This window comes from Rhipicephalus sanguineus, chromosome 8, assembly GCF_013339695.2.
Source record: "Rhipicephalus sanguineus isolate Rsan-2018 chromosome 8, BIME_Rsan_1.4, whole genome shotgun sequence".
Lineage (NCBI taxonomy): Eukaryota > Metazoa > Arthropoda > Arachnida > Ixodida > Ixodidae > Rhipicephalus > Rhipicephalus sanguineus.
The window spans coordinates 8,888,705-8,903,864 of NC_051183.1; the positions used below are offsets into that span (position 1 = coordinate 8,888,705).

The 15,160-nt window shown below is 46.9% G+C and overlaps 1 protein-coding gene and 1 pseudogene across 1 annotated transcript in view; one reads left to right on the forward strand and one right to left on the reverse strand.

The window, feature by feature from the left end:
- Nucleotides 1-15,160, forward strand: part of LOC119401293 (ras guanyl-releasing protein 3) — a 232,595-nt gene that overhangs the window by 81,002 nt on the left and 136,433 nt on the right. The gene's annotated exons all lie outside the window — the stretch shown is intronic.
- Nucleotides 251-13,910, reverse strand: LOC119401297 (uncharacterized; annotated as a pseudogene).

The window sequence follows — 15,160 nt, forward strand, 5'->3', positions numbered from 1 at the left end:
TCGTGTGAACTGTAGCTGAACGCACAAGAAGAGTGTTGAAGAGCATTGTGTATTGGTCCATCATCTGATAAATTGTGAGTCGCTGCTAGGGTTGTGCTCAAATGAAAGAAAGAAGCTGACGAACAAAGTGGTGCTGCAGCCGCATAGCAAAACGCTTGCTCCTGTTATTATGTTAGGAAAGCCAAAGATTTCAGCGCAGGCGCAGAGTAAAACCTCTCATTTTCATACGCACACTGCCATGCCCGACTCAGTTTTCTTTCTGACTTTACTTTATCTCAAGTTTACACGGTGATCGGGCGGCCCAGATCTGCCACTGGTCTTTCTGACCTCTCAAGGCACGGAAGTAAGAAAAAAAAGTAGTGCACAGTTGGCCGTGTGAAGAACTTCCACAGGATGTGCCAATAAACTTGACGACGTGAGGCTCGTCCTGCTTAGCAAGACGGCTGCGTCGCTGGTGCACCACACAATTTTTATTTGGTCGGTGTGCTGTCTTCCTTTCGTCATGCACAACATGTTCATCGTTCGAGGCACAGTGATTACAGACGTGACTGATAACACATGATTGAAAGCGCGTGGCATTAAGAAATTAGTGCGCAACACTGTCTATGCCATCACAAGGCCACATAAAGTGTCACCACGACAACAATAACCGACACATCAAGCATCGAAAGAACGTTTCGTGAAACATATGTCCATTGATGAGAACTGCGGATTTTCTAAAAGAGTTCAAATTCATTCTGGTTTAGACCCGCAGTACACCACAGTCTTCGGCTGCAAAATTTCACCGACACTTCAGTTTCGAGTAGCCGAACGTGCGTTGAAAAACTCCTTAGTCACGAAACGCTTGAATATATGTTCACTTTCGGAGAAGGTGGCAACGCTAAGTACTTGCATCGCACCATCCGGTGAATTTTAACTAACTTCGTGGTTAACTCACTCTGCCTTGCAGACTAAAGATAACGCCGAAGTTGAGGGACATATTTGGAAAAGCTTCGACGGTATTGCACGTGTGCCGGCGCCATTATTCAAATCATACACGAAAGTCTTTCTCAGGATCAATACATTTCGCACAAACTCGGACTGATGTGGTTTTCGCCCCTCATAACTCATTTCGTGCAGCATGCCGACTTGGGAGGTTGGATATTGAACCTTAGACTCCGATGGTCTCTCATCATGCGGCCGATGGAATTCATGCATACCATCACTGCTACAGGTATTCATACACTTTTTCGTCAACAGCTTGCACTGAATGAAAATTGCTCTTTTTTCGACTAGGTCCAAGTTACGCCTTTCCTGGCTTTCTCGCCAGACTTCTGGCTGTCTTCTTTTCGCCTCCTTTCATTTTCTTCTAGTCTACAATGCACGTATCACCTGAAGATGCCCTCCTATCTGAAGGCGTAACGAGCGCTTCGTGCACATTCGTCGAGGCCGATTCACACAACTTCGGGCAAGTGAAGGCGCGTCATCGAGGACTGAATGGAGCTCGTTGATGTCAAAGCCATTATTCGTGTCATTTCTAAAGGTTTTGGAATGTTTAAAACATCCAACTTAGCTCCTCAGTGTTATGTCTTGTGGCTCACGGTGTTTCTTCAGTGGTATTGCTTCGCAACTCTTCAGTAGTGTGCCTTTAGTTCAGTGGTATCTGTACGCGTAACTGAGGTGCATGCCTTTGGCGTGCAGTTCCTGCGCCTCGAGCTGCTTCTGCAGGTACCCGCCCCATTTTGTTCCGCGCCGGATGGCCACCCTGAGGAGCCAGTTGAACATGTTCCTGAACGTCCTGTAGCGCAGCAGCAGGTTGAAGGTGAGCCAGATGAGACAGTAACTCCACCAATCGTACAGGCTGAGCGCCGCGTTGAAGTCCAGTCCGACCTGCCTCGCCCAGTAGGCCATCATGCCTTCGTAGCTGAGGAAGATGACGAGCACGCGCACGGCGCTGATGATGTCCTTGCTCATGGCCGAGGCCTCTCTGGACGCGTTGACGAGCCCGGGCTTGATGAGCTTCTCCTGCATGTCGAGGCACACATCGAACGTCTCGCGGTAGCTTCCCGAGCACAGGTTGTACGCGTCGGTCATGCCGAGCTTGTAACCGACGCACCTCCAGAAGTGGAGCACGCACTCGAGTTCGTACTCGCTGAGAAAGAGCCCCAGCTGACGAGGGATGGAGGACGACGAGGCCGACGAAGGCGAACTGCGTCACCGCCATGTCCAGCTGAGATAGGTAGGTGGCGCCGGTGACGGGACAGCGACGGTTGCGCAGCTGACCGCTGACTTCACGGTGCATCTGTCGCACCCTGGCGATGCTGAGCGCCGCCGCGTCGTCAGGGCTCCAGATGTCACCTTCGTACCAGCACTTGACGTGGCGCAGGGTGCTCAGGTAGCGCCGGTAGAGAGAGGACAGCGTCGACGACCGGCCCGTGCTGGCCAGAGGCTCCAGGATGGACGGCTTGGTTACCACCATGGCCAGTCCCACCAGGTGCGCGAAGAAGAAACTGTGGAGAGAGCAGCGGCATATTGTGTTGAACTCGGCGCTTTCAGCAATTTCATCCACGATCAGGTCCTCTTACGAAACGGGCATGGCATAATGATGTAGCACATGAATGGGTTACCAGATAAAGTAGAAGTTCAGGGGAACATGGAATCTTGAAGAGATGGAAAATCCTTGGAACACGGGGTGTCTCTGGAGCAAACGTTTCGACAAGCGGACAAGTCTTTTTTAAGTTTGCGCACTTCTTCAAAGGTGCAGCCTTGAGGACAAGCCCGCTTGTCGAAACGTTGGCGCCGCCGACACCCCATGTTCCAAGGATTTTTCATCTCATGAATGGGCTGCGGCGCTGATATTGAGGCACAAAATACCCGCTGTCATTTATTTGTCACACTTAAAAAAAAGTCACATTTTCGCCGCAAGGGTCCAGCGATCAAGGCGATAGCAACAACTTGGAATGTTATACGAAGTAAAGCTAGCAGCTAACGGCTTTAGCATCCAACCTGGCGTAACTCAGCAAAACGCTCGCACGTACAACATACGACGAGCTGCGCGATGTTATCGCCCTTGGACTTGATATCACGGTGACGCTAACAATGCGCGTGGAGTGTTCATAAAATTGCTCTCGTAATAAGCGTATGACTAAATGGAAGCATAAAGCATAGAGATCACAAAATAGTGGCGGCCACCACACCACATCAACTGTGACATACAATTAAGTTTTTTTTAAATCGGGGCTTCAACGTCTCCTCTAGAAAGATGCCTGTGGCGTCGCTCGTTCAACCATTGTAGCCGTCGTGCATTGAGTTATGGTCGGTTGTCAAGAGATGGTGCAAGCCATTTCCTTGTCGTCGCCAAGGCGGTTGGGTTGGTGTGGTATCGCGGCGGTATACCGTGCGCATGCGCGCATGTGTTGCAAGCGACACCGCAAAGATCGCTAGCTGCCGCCCCAGTGCAAAGACAGAAAAGGGAAAGCTAAGGGCAGCAGGTTTTTGGCGAGCGCGATGTTGCTTAACGAAGATTGATGCAAAAGAAGCTGGATATGACCGGATCCATTACAAGCGCAGGATATCAGGACAGAATGATCGAATGGAGCGTAAACGACAGCTCTGACGTTGCTGGCAGAGATTACGTTGCTGTCGATCGTGGCTCTGGCTGTAGTGATGCTATTAGCGTACTGAGAAGCGCAAAAGTGGCACGGCGCAGGTTACTGGCCCCTATGACACGTACTGGTCAAGCGCTGTCGCTGGTAATATAGCGATACATACGCAACGCCACGAAGAACCTTGCCTTTCATTCAAATTGCACGATGGTGGCACGTCATAAGTGACTTTTCTGTCCAGGTCACGTGACCCGTAGCTGTTGAGGTGCAAACCAAGGCTCGCGCTGCGCCACTATCTTTTTTTCCCCACCGCTGACTTGCTGCTTCTGGCCATTTTGCGCTTTCGCACTTATCATACCGGCTGCCATTCTGTTCTGCTCCTGCCCCTTTCTATGCACGGGAGCGTTTTGTTTTTACACGAGGAATGAGCATAAGACATGCTGCTTGGCTGTGAGGTGTGACAACCAGGGAAGCTGTGCAAGGCGGAATTTTTTTCGTTTCCCAGCGGACAAGAGATAAGCACACTTTTTCAATGATGGTTATGACGAAGCAAGCGCTGTCATAACAGCCAAATAAAAAAAATCCTTTCGCGGTTGCTTTCCATAGTAAATAATTCTCTTTTCCTGATGGGCGCAGCGCAGTATTCAGTGCTGTTGTAAGAAACTGAAGCTACTTGTTTGCACTTGCTCATGAGCCGATTGGTGCTAGCTGACGCACAAACGGAAATTTTGCTTCGGCGTGTGTTATCGGTTGCTTTTCAATTTTACCACGCGTAGAAAAATTGCATATTATATCTGCTGAAGCCGTTTGAATACTTGCTGGGCAAATTGGTTACGGATCTTGTCGAGCAGGTTTTTTTTTTTTCGTGGCATTACCAGCTTCGAATATTCATGAACACGGACGAAGCAAAAATCAGTTACGGAGAAGTCATATCGACGCTTATTTCGCCAATTTTCTCTGTATCACATACGGCGGAATTGCGCTAACGCTAAAAAGTGGGGATTTGCAAGAGCTGACACGGGAGAAGATGCACTACACTTCAGATAATAATAATAATATCTGGGGTTTAACGTCCCAAAACCACGATATGATTATGAGAGACGCCGTAGTGGAGGGCTCCGGAAATTTCGACCACCTGGGGTTCTTTAACGTGCACCTAAATCTAAGTACACGGGCCTCAAACATTTTCGCCTCCATCGAAAATGCAGCCGCCGCGGCCGGGAGCACTACACTTCAGAATCGCACTTGACTAAAGCGGTCTAGCAACGGGCCGCGGAATGCACCTGCGCCGCCTGGTTGTAGCTGGGTTCGAGACGAGTTGGATACAAGTGCGATGAGCGCACATTTAGACCAAATATTAACAGGCGAGCCTTCTAGCTCATGTTAAGGAAATCCGCCTAAGAATGAGGATGGGCTGGAGCGTATATGCGGTAGACATTGTCAACCAACTTTCCCACTGTCACTAAAGCGAAGACTACACGACCATTCTATTTTGCCACTTCTAACATATGGTCCAGAAACCTGGAGCGTATCAAGGAAGCTTGAAAAGAAGCTATAGGAACTACCCAGCGTGCGATCGAACGAAAATTGATAGACACAGGAAGATAGCAGAGTCGACCGAAGACGGAACAAGGTCAGCCATTATCCTAGTAGACACTCAAAGGAAGAAATGCACCTAGGAAGGTCACCTCATGAGAAGGACAGGCATCAGGTGGTCAGTTAGAACGTCCGTATAGATTACCAAGAGTTGGAAAACGCGGCCGAGGACGGCAAAGGGTTAGGTGGGGCAAAAACGTTAAGAAATTTGGAAGCGTAATGTGGTAGCGGCTCGCGCAGGACAGGCTGGGATGGAGATCGTTGGCCTTCGTCCTGGGGACAATTAAAAAGGCTGACGGTGACGGTGGTGAGCGTGCATGCGGCGTGGCCACTCGAGGTGTTATCGCTTTTTCAGGCTGTAGGTTGCGTGCGGGCGAAGGCGATTTCTTTTTCTCGCTTTTTGTGCGGGCTGCGTGTGCAGCGCGATGATGCTGCAAAGCAAAGCACAAAGTTTACGTACTGTTAACTATGCTCCATAACAGTTATCGCATCGTGTACGGCACTCCTGCTTTGAAATGGGACAGCTTGAGCGCGTAACTGCCGTAAGGTCACTAGAAAGCCGAGCTGCGCTCTTTCTCTCTGCTTGTCCTGGTTCCCTTTCCCTAATCGTGTATGCGCTGTAAAAAGCTTCAAAATGCGGCAATATGCCCGTTTGGAATTTCGTTACGACACAGCGCTGAATGAAGCTCTACTGGTGTTGCATATTGTATCCCGGATCAGAATCAAGTGGGGAGAAGTATATAGTAATTTTCACTTTAATTTGCTAATTGCGTATCCGGCACATCAGTAGAAGGTGATCTGTGCAGAACGTTTGCTAGATATATCAGGTGTTTTGGACCAGCAAGTTCAGCAATTGTATGGAATAAAAAGACGAGACGCTTTTATTCGTATGTGAAATATGTTCACCTGCTGCCCTCGATAATGTTTTGTTGCGTTAGAATATGTAAAACAAACAAGCCAGAGAGGCAAAAACAAAAACACTCTTGAACGCGACAGCTCACTAAAGAATAAAGTTACACACAATAAAATACAAGGATAGAAGCGAGTGGGACATGATGTGGCTGTGTTAAAAGCAACGGCGAGAACAAGGGTATCCGTTTATCAGCGGAGTATTTAACGCACCACTGCACATAAATGACGGGAAAGGAAATGAACAAAACATGTAGTATGTTAGGTTAGGTAGAATTATTTTAAAAAAGTACGTTGGTAGAACAACACCTACTTATACCACGACGTAATAGCTGTACCGACACGGGTAACAGAAAACAATACAGGATGTGCACTTATAACAGATCTCACGTAAAGATACGTGTCGTTAATTATGCTGTTAGCGATAAGATGCCCATTTAAATTTCAGTATGCCAAGCTAACTCACAAAAACCAGGATCAATCCTACGTGTACCGTGATATAAACGCTGTCAAAGTTCCGGGGCTGCTTGATAAAATTGAAAAGAATTCCATTTTGCGTAAGCTTCTGCGCGAATTAGAGCGGATATATGATGATCTTTTTTCTTGCAAATCATCTAGAAATTGCAGGAAGGTTAGGAAGCCGCGAATGGATTATGCACAAGAAAACATGACCAGCTTTACAGCGCATTTTTTCTAGTAAGACTTGCCGAATCATTGAAAAGTTATAAACGACAGGAATGGGGGAAGACGGATGCTCGCGATCAAAAAATCCGTAAACAGGGGGTGGCTGCTCGAGCGCCTACCCCCTGTTTACGGATTTTTTCATTGAAAGGTTATAAACATTTAGAAACTGCGTGAACAAGGGTATCCATTTAGCAAAAAAAGAATATTACACCAATTTCTTCTGGAGGTATATGTGATGAGCGGGTTTTTCGGACTGTGCGTATAATGTACAGAGGCCTATTGGAAAATTCCTCGACGATTGCAGAACCCGCTTAAACGTTCCCTCGGTGTGGCAATCCAAGAGCAGAAGAACGTCTTTTTCTGGGTGGCCGTTGTACAGTAATATCAAGTAAGAACATCGTAGTGAGCGCTCTGAGCTTAAGCAATCCATGCACTACCGTTGATGGTCGAACCGGTGAACTTGCAGCTTCCGTGCTCGATGGATGCTATGAGCGTCCCCTTCATAACGGGGCAGTGACCGGTGTGCCACCAAACTCGGCAACAACAACAGATTTAAGCAGGCCTAATGACTTGTCTACTTCAGTTAAGTCGATCTCACTATATAGAAAAAAGAGACCATAAATTCACAGCCCAACTCTGTGCGCCTTACGACAGACTGACCTTATTTGACACACTATTTATTTTTCTTCCTTATTCATACTTTTCCGCCACCAATCCTCTAAGCGTCTCTTACTCATATATATCGCGGATGTGTTTACCTTCCCTTTGTTGTCCATAAAACCAAGGCTTCATGTAGCTATGCCCTTACGTGTATACCTGCAGGCGGATATGTGCCACATTCAATCAAATCACATCGTAGCACCAGGGTGCCACCTATCGATTGATTTTAAACAGCACGCCCACGTAGGTGCGCGCGCAGCTGCGTTCGTATACCTGAACAAGTGCTCCCTGAAGATCTGCTTGGCTCTGTCGAACTTGTGCGCGTCGAACCAATCGGGTCGGGCGCTGGCCGAGTGTCCGCAGTCGCCGTCCACGTTCTCGCCGCTCTTCAGGTGTTCCATGGTGAGCGCCTGAGAGCGCGAGGCGAACACCGACGAGCAGTCGCGGCGAGGCAAGATGCGTGGCAGCCCCTTCGCTTCCCTCGACGACGACAGGCCGTGCAAGCGGCAGGCGTCGTCTCTTCTTCCTGCGCTCACCGCCGCAGCTGCGGCCGTCTCGAGGCCCGCGAAGTCCCGCATGGCTGGGCTGCGCCGTGCACAGATAATAAGCCACGGAGCAGCGCGTCTGCACGCACATTACCCCGACCGTGAGAAGTTGCGTGCACCAATAGGTCTGCAACGTCTCGCTTCGGGGTTTACGCACGGCCTCAAGCTGCGAGGAGAGCCATTTACCTCGAATGCATGGTAAAACATTCACGGCAGTAACAAGTTCCGGAAGGAGAATGCGCACGATGGGCTACTACAGCCTGCGCTATTGCTTCGACAACCTGTGATGCTTGATGGGATATTTTATATTGTTTATTTATTCACAAATGCCTTACAGGCCCTCACAAAGTCATTGTAGTAAAGAGGGGGGGGGGGGGTCTGATACAAAAGTAAGAACAAAGTATGTTATCATCAAATACAACGGCAATTATGATTGAGCAACTTTGAAACATTTGGGATACATACACAATACGCAAATTACGCAGATTGCCGGTATTTGCTGAGATAAATGCGCATATCTCAACCAAACTTCGTAAATCAAGGTGCCGATGAAAACAAAAAACAAAAAATCATTATGAATCATGAGAACGAACGAAGCAGCTAACCATGGGTCATCAACTTTTTGTGAAGGAGGATTCATCTCTGGAAAAAAGGTTTTAGAAAAGGGACTTGTCTATATGTACCCGAAGAATACAGGCCTACATTTAAAAATCTTTTCTCCGCTCTCTAAGACCTCCTCTGTGCGACCGTTGTTGATCACTCCAATTCTCCAAATTGTTCTCTGTCTTGTTTCGATTGCTGCCTCACCTGTGTTCGTTTTGTTGCGACCCTCTAATGCGCTTAACTTTATATTTCCGAGAACAATGGGTGAGAGCGAGGAAACATATATCCATTTTATGATATTGTTCCTGTTTTTTCCTTGTTTGAGTTGGTTTAACAATTTAACTTTGAAAACGTACTGTGACTGAGCAAAAAAGTAGAATCCGTCGTGACGTCAAACGCTCGCACGAACGCAATAAAAAACAACGTGGTACAGGCACTTCCTCGTTTCTGTTCAATATACTTTCAGAGGAGAGCAGAAGGTTAGCGCGGTTGAGAAATTGAGGATACACCTTCACACAAGCACACAAAACAGAGACAAACAAGGTATTGTCCGCAGAAAAAGTGCAAACGTCAGTGTCAGCAGGACAAAAACGAAGATTAGTCCGAAAAGTTGTCGCTTGTATACATTAAGAAGTGCTGGTACCTGCTTTATAATAACTGTGGTGCCGTAAATGTTATTTCCATACTGTTGGTCACGAGATTGTTAGTGGGTGGGTGTCCGGCCGCTTAATTACTAATAGGGCGCCATGCCCACAGCGTTACATCGATAACGCTAAAACCGCGATAAACAAGTACGACCCAATAAAATAAAATTGAACGGTAATAGATTACTTCCGAAATGATGATTTGTCATTCACACTCCCCCTCTGATTCTTAACACAGCTGTCAGATTACTGCAAAATCGCACACCTTAAGGCTGTTCTAATTAGATTATCGTTAAAGCCAAACGACTACGAACGAAAGCACACTCAGGCACATGACAAATACATTTGTTTCGTCCTCAAGCGGCTCTCGAATCATTTTGTTTACTTCCGTGCAGAGACCAGCCCTGCAATTTGACATTGTTTTCATGAAGAAACTATCGTATGGGCGCACGCGAACGTCTCGGTGTCTCGGTAGTCCTGAAAGCAAATACTCAACGCAAAAAGCGCTCGCAATAATCTCGACATGAAATAAAACGGAAAGGTCTGAATAAGTTACCTGTTACTCGTTTTGTGAGTCCTGGCTTGCTACATGGATGTTAACTTTCTTTGGAGATCGTTACACCCTCTTTGGAGAATCGTGGGAGGGGCGAGTCCCCCAAAGAAAGTTAATTTGCATCTTTAAGGAGAGTTACACATGTGACAATTCAGGACCCACAAAAAGGAGTAGCAGGTAGTCTGTCTTTTTTCGTAGAGTGAATCATAACTGACACCAGCGTTTGCATAAGCCTAAAGCTGTAGAAAATAAGTGTATTAAAGTGAAAATAAATATTAAGACAGATTAAGCATTATCTATGAAAACTCTGTGCATTTTTTTTTCGCAGGATCCGTTTATAAGCGTTATGAACAAGAAATTACGGCGAATTTCCCGAAAAGCAGCTCGTATAGCGCGTAAAGCGTTGAACAAATTGAGGGAGAAGCAAATTTTACACATCTTTTATATTATTACATCGCTGTAAGAGTGAATAGCCGAGACTTGCCAGTATTTGCGAGTAAATGCAATAGGCGTAATCCAAACTATACACACTTGTCTTTTTAAATGATAGGTGTTCTAGACTACATTTCACCATAGCTTTATACGATGGCTCGTTTGTACGTACTATTTGTGTGTATATGGTGTATATGTGATCATTGTATATACCACAGTCATCACCCGACACCTGGAGTAGCAAGCCAAGCGACAAACCAGGCTAACCTCCCCGGGAATTTAATTAAAGAATATTATCTCTCTCTCTCGTATGTGCTGCTCTGCATAACTGGACGATATTTTCCTTCTGGCTGAGAAAATATTTTTGCTGACCGAGAAACTGCGTCTGAAACCTCTGTTTGTTCCCAAGCCTTCGCGTTAATGAATGCCAAGGTTATCTTTGTGCGCGTGGAAACCATGGAACCGATGACGTCATTGTGAGGCCACGGGTACGTGGTATTTGCGTGCTTCCGCTGCCTTTTTGCTCCAAGTAGGCATTAACCACCATTACTTACGCCTGCATTAGGCCATGTATTGAATCTCTCATCTACCGAAGACACACTGAAGGAAGTGCTTCGACAAGCTGTGCATATTTGGGACGGTCTTTTATTGTCCGACTGCCCCGAATTATTCTGCGTACGTAGTTGTTGTAGGATTTCCGCCTTACATTACCGCGTTACTGTTCTGTTATTGTCGTGGATCATCAAAACCTGATTGGTGAACTTGGTTTTGCTGTCGCTTTAGATGACGCACGCAGCCTACGGTTGTTCCAGAGTGGGCTCCTTTTTTCCGGGTGTTCCGGCGCACACCAGCCACGTGGCTGAAGAGCACTGCTGCACCTTGCGGACGCCAACATTTTGCGCTGAAACTTGTCGTTTTCGTGGTACACATCTTTGCGTTATGGAAAATATTCAGCACACACACAACAAACAAAGACGTGACGGAAGAAGACGAACAAGTGCTTCCTCCTTTACGTCTTTGTTTGTTGTATGTGCTCTCAATACTTTCCAAAATAATTTCCTTAGAATAATTGTTGGGGTTTAACGTCCCAAAACCACGATATGATTATTAGGGATGTTGTAGTGTAAGGCTCCGGAAATTTGGACCACCTGGGGTTCTTGAACGTGCACCTGTATGTGAGCACACGGCCCTCAAGCATTTACGTCTTCATCGGGCCGGGATTCGATCCCGCGACCTTCGGGTCAGCAGTCGGCCATCATAACCACTAGACCAGAGTGGCGGATCCAATGAATTCCTACCAACTCGCCCAGTTTTCTATACATTTACATTGATCCTTTCGGCATGATAGCCGCTGCCAGTACAGCCTCCGTCGGATGACACGCGAATCTCGGCTGCACGTTCACCTGGACGTCTCCTCGTGAACGGTGCTGAAGAGCGCTTCGATTAAGTTGGCCGTCCACTTATTTAGGGCACAAAAAATTTAACAAAAGTTCCCGCATACATCCACCTCCGCAGAACTATTTTGTTAGGGCGAAATTTCCTTAGATGCCTCATCGAACGCGAAAAATGACCGTCGGCGTCAACATGAGTAATGCAAAAAATTATCCCGTGATGACGTCATCACATGACGTCGCGCAGCGCCACAAGATGTGGCGTCATCACGACGTCACGTGACGTGGCGTCACATGGCGTCATCACATGGCGTCGTCGCTTGGTCAAAAGGGGGCGATCCCGGAGGCAGTGCAAAAGCACGTTAGGTGCAGAAAGCTTTCGGAAGGGAGCGGGGAAGGCCCAACAAGAAGAAGAAGAAGACGGCTTTCGCCTTCGAGTCGTCTTATATAGGCGAATGCATATAAGGGACCCTGTGAGCTTTTATTTCATTACTCGCGAAATAGCTGTATTACATATGCCTGCGTGATTGAAAACCTTTCTTCTGTCTCTGACTGTTGCACTTGGTACATTGAGTAAGGCAGACAGCGATCGATCGTCCTATCCCAACTGGCCCAAACAAAAGTCCCATGCCGTCTGCACTATAGCTTTTCCCAACAATTCCCAAACGCCCATTCTGTGTAGCCGACCAATTTTAATGTCTCATCCGCGACATAATCAGTTTTTTTCCAGAACTGTGCGTGTTTGTTCACTTGGCAACTATTTTGGCTGGCTTATGTTGTTGTCAACTCGACACTGCGAGCTTTCACGTCGAATCTAAGTTTCGTGGTGCGTGAAGACAGTGAGGTTAAAACCGGTAGGTTAAAAGGTCGTATCTATGGGTGTGTTGGTATTCTGTGAAAGAAAAAAAGTTCTGGCCCGAAAGAGAGCGGAGAGGCATGGCCTCCCGGCTCCAACGTGGGATTGGACAACAGCTAGCCAGGGGTCCTCTCTAGGGTTCCACTGGCTGGCTCCTCAGGACCTTAATTAAGATTCCTTGTCTCTTGTCTGTCTGTCTGTCTGTCTGTCTGTCTGTCTGTCTGTCTGTCTGTCTGTGCAGAAACTAATAATCATAGACTTGATAAAGGCGACAGCGCAAGCACTTCTTTCATGCCGGAAAATGCTCGGGGAGCTGTCACTGAAAATCGGCCCACTCTTGATAAGACTGCTGGCACTAATAACGAAACTGCCCGAAATATCAGAGGTTTTCTACAAAAAAAAAAAGATTACCGACGACTACGATACTCACAAATGCGAAATGGGAGCGCAGCTGTACGCGTGTGTTCATTTGGCGATACATTGAGGCAAGGAATTTGAGAGAAACATGTATATACGTACAGTTACACACAACTCGTCATTTAAAATTACTTTTAAATTATTTTTATTTTTAAAAAGAGTTTCTTTTCTTATTTTCTATTTCGACAGCGCCAACTGCCGTTACAGACAACTCTTTATTATTTTTTTTTCTATACCACACGCAGATCGCTTCGCTTGGTTAGCTGCGTTTCTTTACGCCGCCGTTTTGTTGATTTGTGTTCGGTATCACGCTAATGGAATGAGCTGCTAGCCTTGCTTCGTGCAACATTCCGAAGGGTTGCTGATCGGGCGATCTGGTCATCCATGAACGTAGCGTGTATTAGCGCGGTACATAAAAGAAAGAGACACGACACAGACGTAGAGATAGGTAGGCGCCTACCTATCTCTACGTTTGTGTCGTGTTCCTTTCTTTTATGTGCCGCGCTAATACACGCTATGTAACATTGCGATTTGTTGTTGTCGCATTCATTGCTCCGCCTTTGCGGCGAAACTGTGGCTTTTTTAGTAAATAGCTTACTTTTGGAAAGAGTGGCGAGTGATGCTTTAATGAAAATGGAGTTTACAAGTACGGAACGTAATAAATATAACCCGCTCCTGTGAAATAGATAACTACTGCGCTGTCTTCATTGCATGCCGAAGTACTTTGCGGCGTCATAGCCCGGATGAAACGGGGACTAAAAAATGTTTAAAAGCAGCCCTATCCTAGTCATGGCGTCCTCTCCATTGAAGAAAGAACCAATCTACAGTTTCGAAAGTTCGGGTCCCCAATACTGAAATGATTAGTTTGGCGTCGAATTAGATTTGTTAATCACAAACAAGCATGTTTTACGTGTTGACTTGAAATCGGAGCCTTACCTTTTGCACTGGAAGATTCTAGCGCGATTTCTTGTCAGGATTCCAGCTTTCTCGAGGTGGCAGACTGGCTCGGCCCAACTGCTGAAGGTGTGTTTGGAATCTGCGCATTTATAAGATATTTATCACTAAAATGACGTGTATCTTGACATTTTATATTAGGGTCCTCGAAAGAGCCATTCCTAGCGTAGCGGCTAAGTAAAAACTGGTAGACAACCTAAGAATTGTATCGAGGCTAAATGAAGAAAATTTTGCCATTATAACAGCTGATAGCCAACATTTAGCTAGCATTGGCCAACGGTAGCAACAACCCACACTTGTCAAAAGTTGGTAAAATTAGCCAGTGATGATCGTATGCAGCTATATACGGGAGCTAACTAAGGAAGACAAGTTCCAGTTCATCAGAAATTATTGTCGGTATTACTGTGGATGGACCCGGTAACACTCAAGAACACGTTGCCTTCAAAATAAATGAAACGTAATGGCAACAGCGCTCTGCAAATGAACGGTCGACCTGTTGAGGCGAATGTTACCAACCCGTCAATGAAGCGCGCTTCTCGTGGCGGCTTGCAGAACACAGCGACGTCTCTTGATATCTTTCCTCGCATGTCGATCTTGATATCTTCCCTCGATTGCAGAACCTTGACTGCGTTTCGCGAAGAGCAGGGCGAACGTATGCGCGTACACTTGAATGTCCCAGCGCCAAGAAGGCGCGCTGAACTAAACATTCGTTGATAATCATGGTTAGATGGTCTCGTCGTCCCGATGTCAATTGAAGAGCGCCGTACTTTACTTGCCAGTCTGAGCTTGACGTGACGGGTCCACGAAAACCACCTGTCATCGAGTTGTTACGTAAACGACACAGTTGAACCACGGTGCAACCAACTTCTTCAATCTCCTTGTTGGTCGAGAAATATCCACGTGAGCGAGATCCTCAGTCGTGCACATCGCGATGCCTACTAGAACGTCCTAACCTCGGCAAACTCGCTGGCAGAAACGCTCATGGTCGGGTACGATCGTGCAGTTCTCTGTTCACGAAGCAATCGAACACAACCAGTTCGCTTCTGAATCACAGGTGTCAGTCACGTTTCTCCCAAATCCCATCGTTGTTCAGGCGACTGTTTCTGTTGAGTAAGCAGATGTTGGCGTCACCGAGGAACAACCCTGCCGGTGTGTGACACCACTAAGGCGATCAGCGACATTCTTCAGAGCTTTCAGACACGAAGAGAAGAACGCATTGGCGTCCTTGGATCGGCGACTGAAATGGGGACACTAATTTCGCAAGGATGTCACCACTCGCTTGTTTCACTCGTCTGTGCACACAAGGGGCATCCGACACCGCCTTCATGGCTG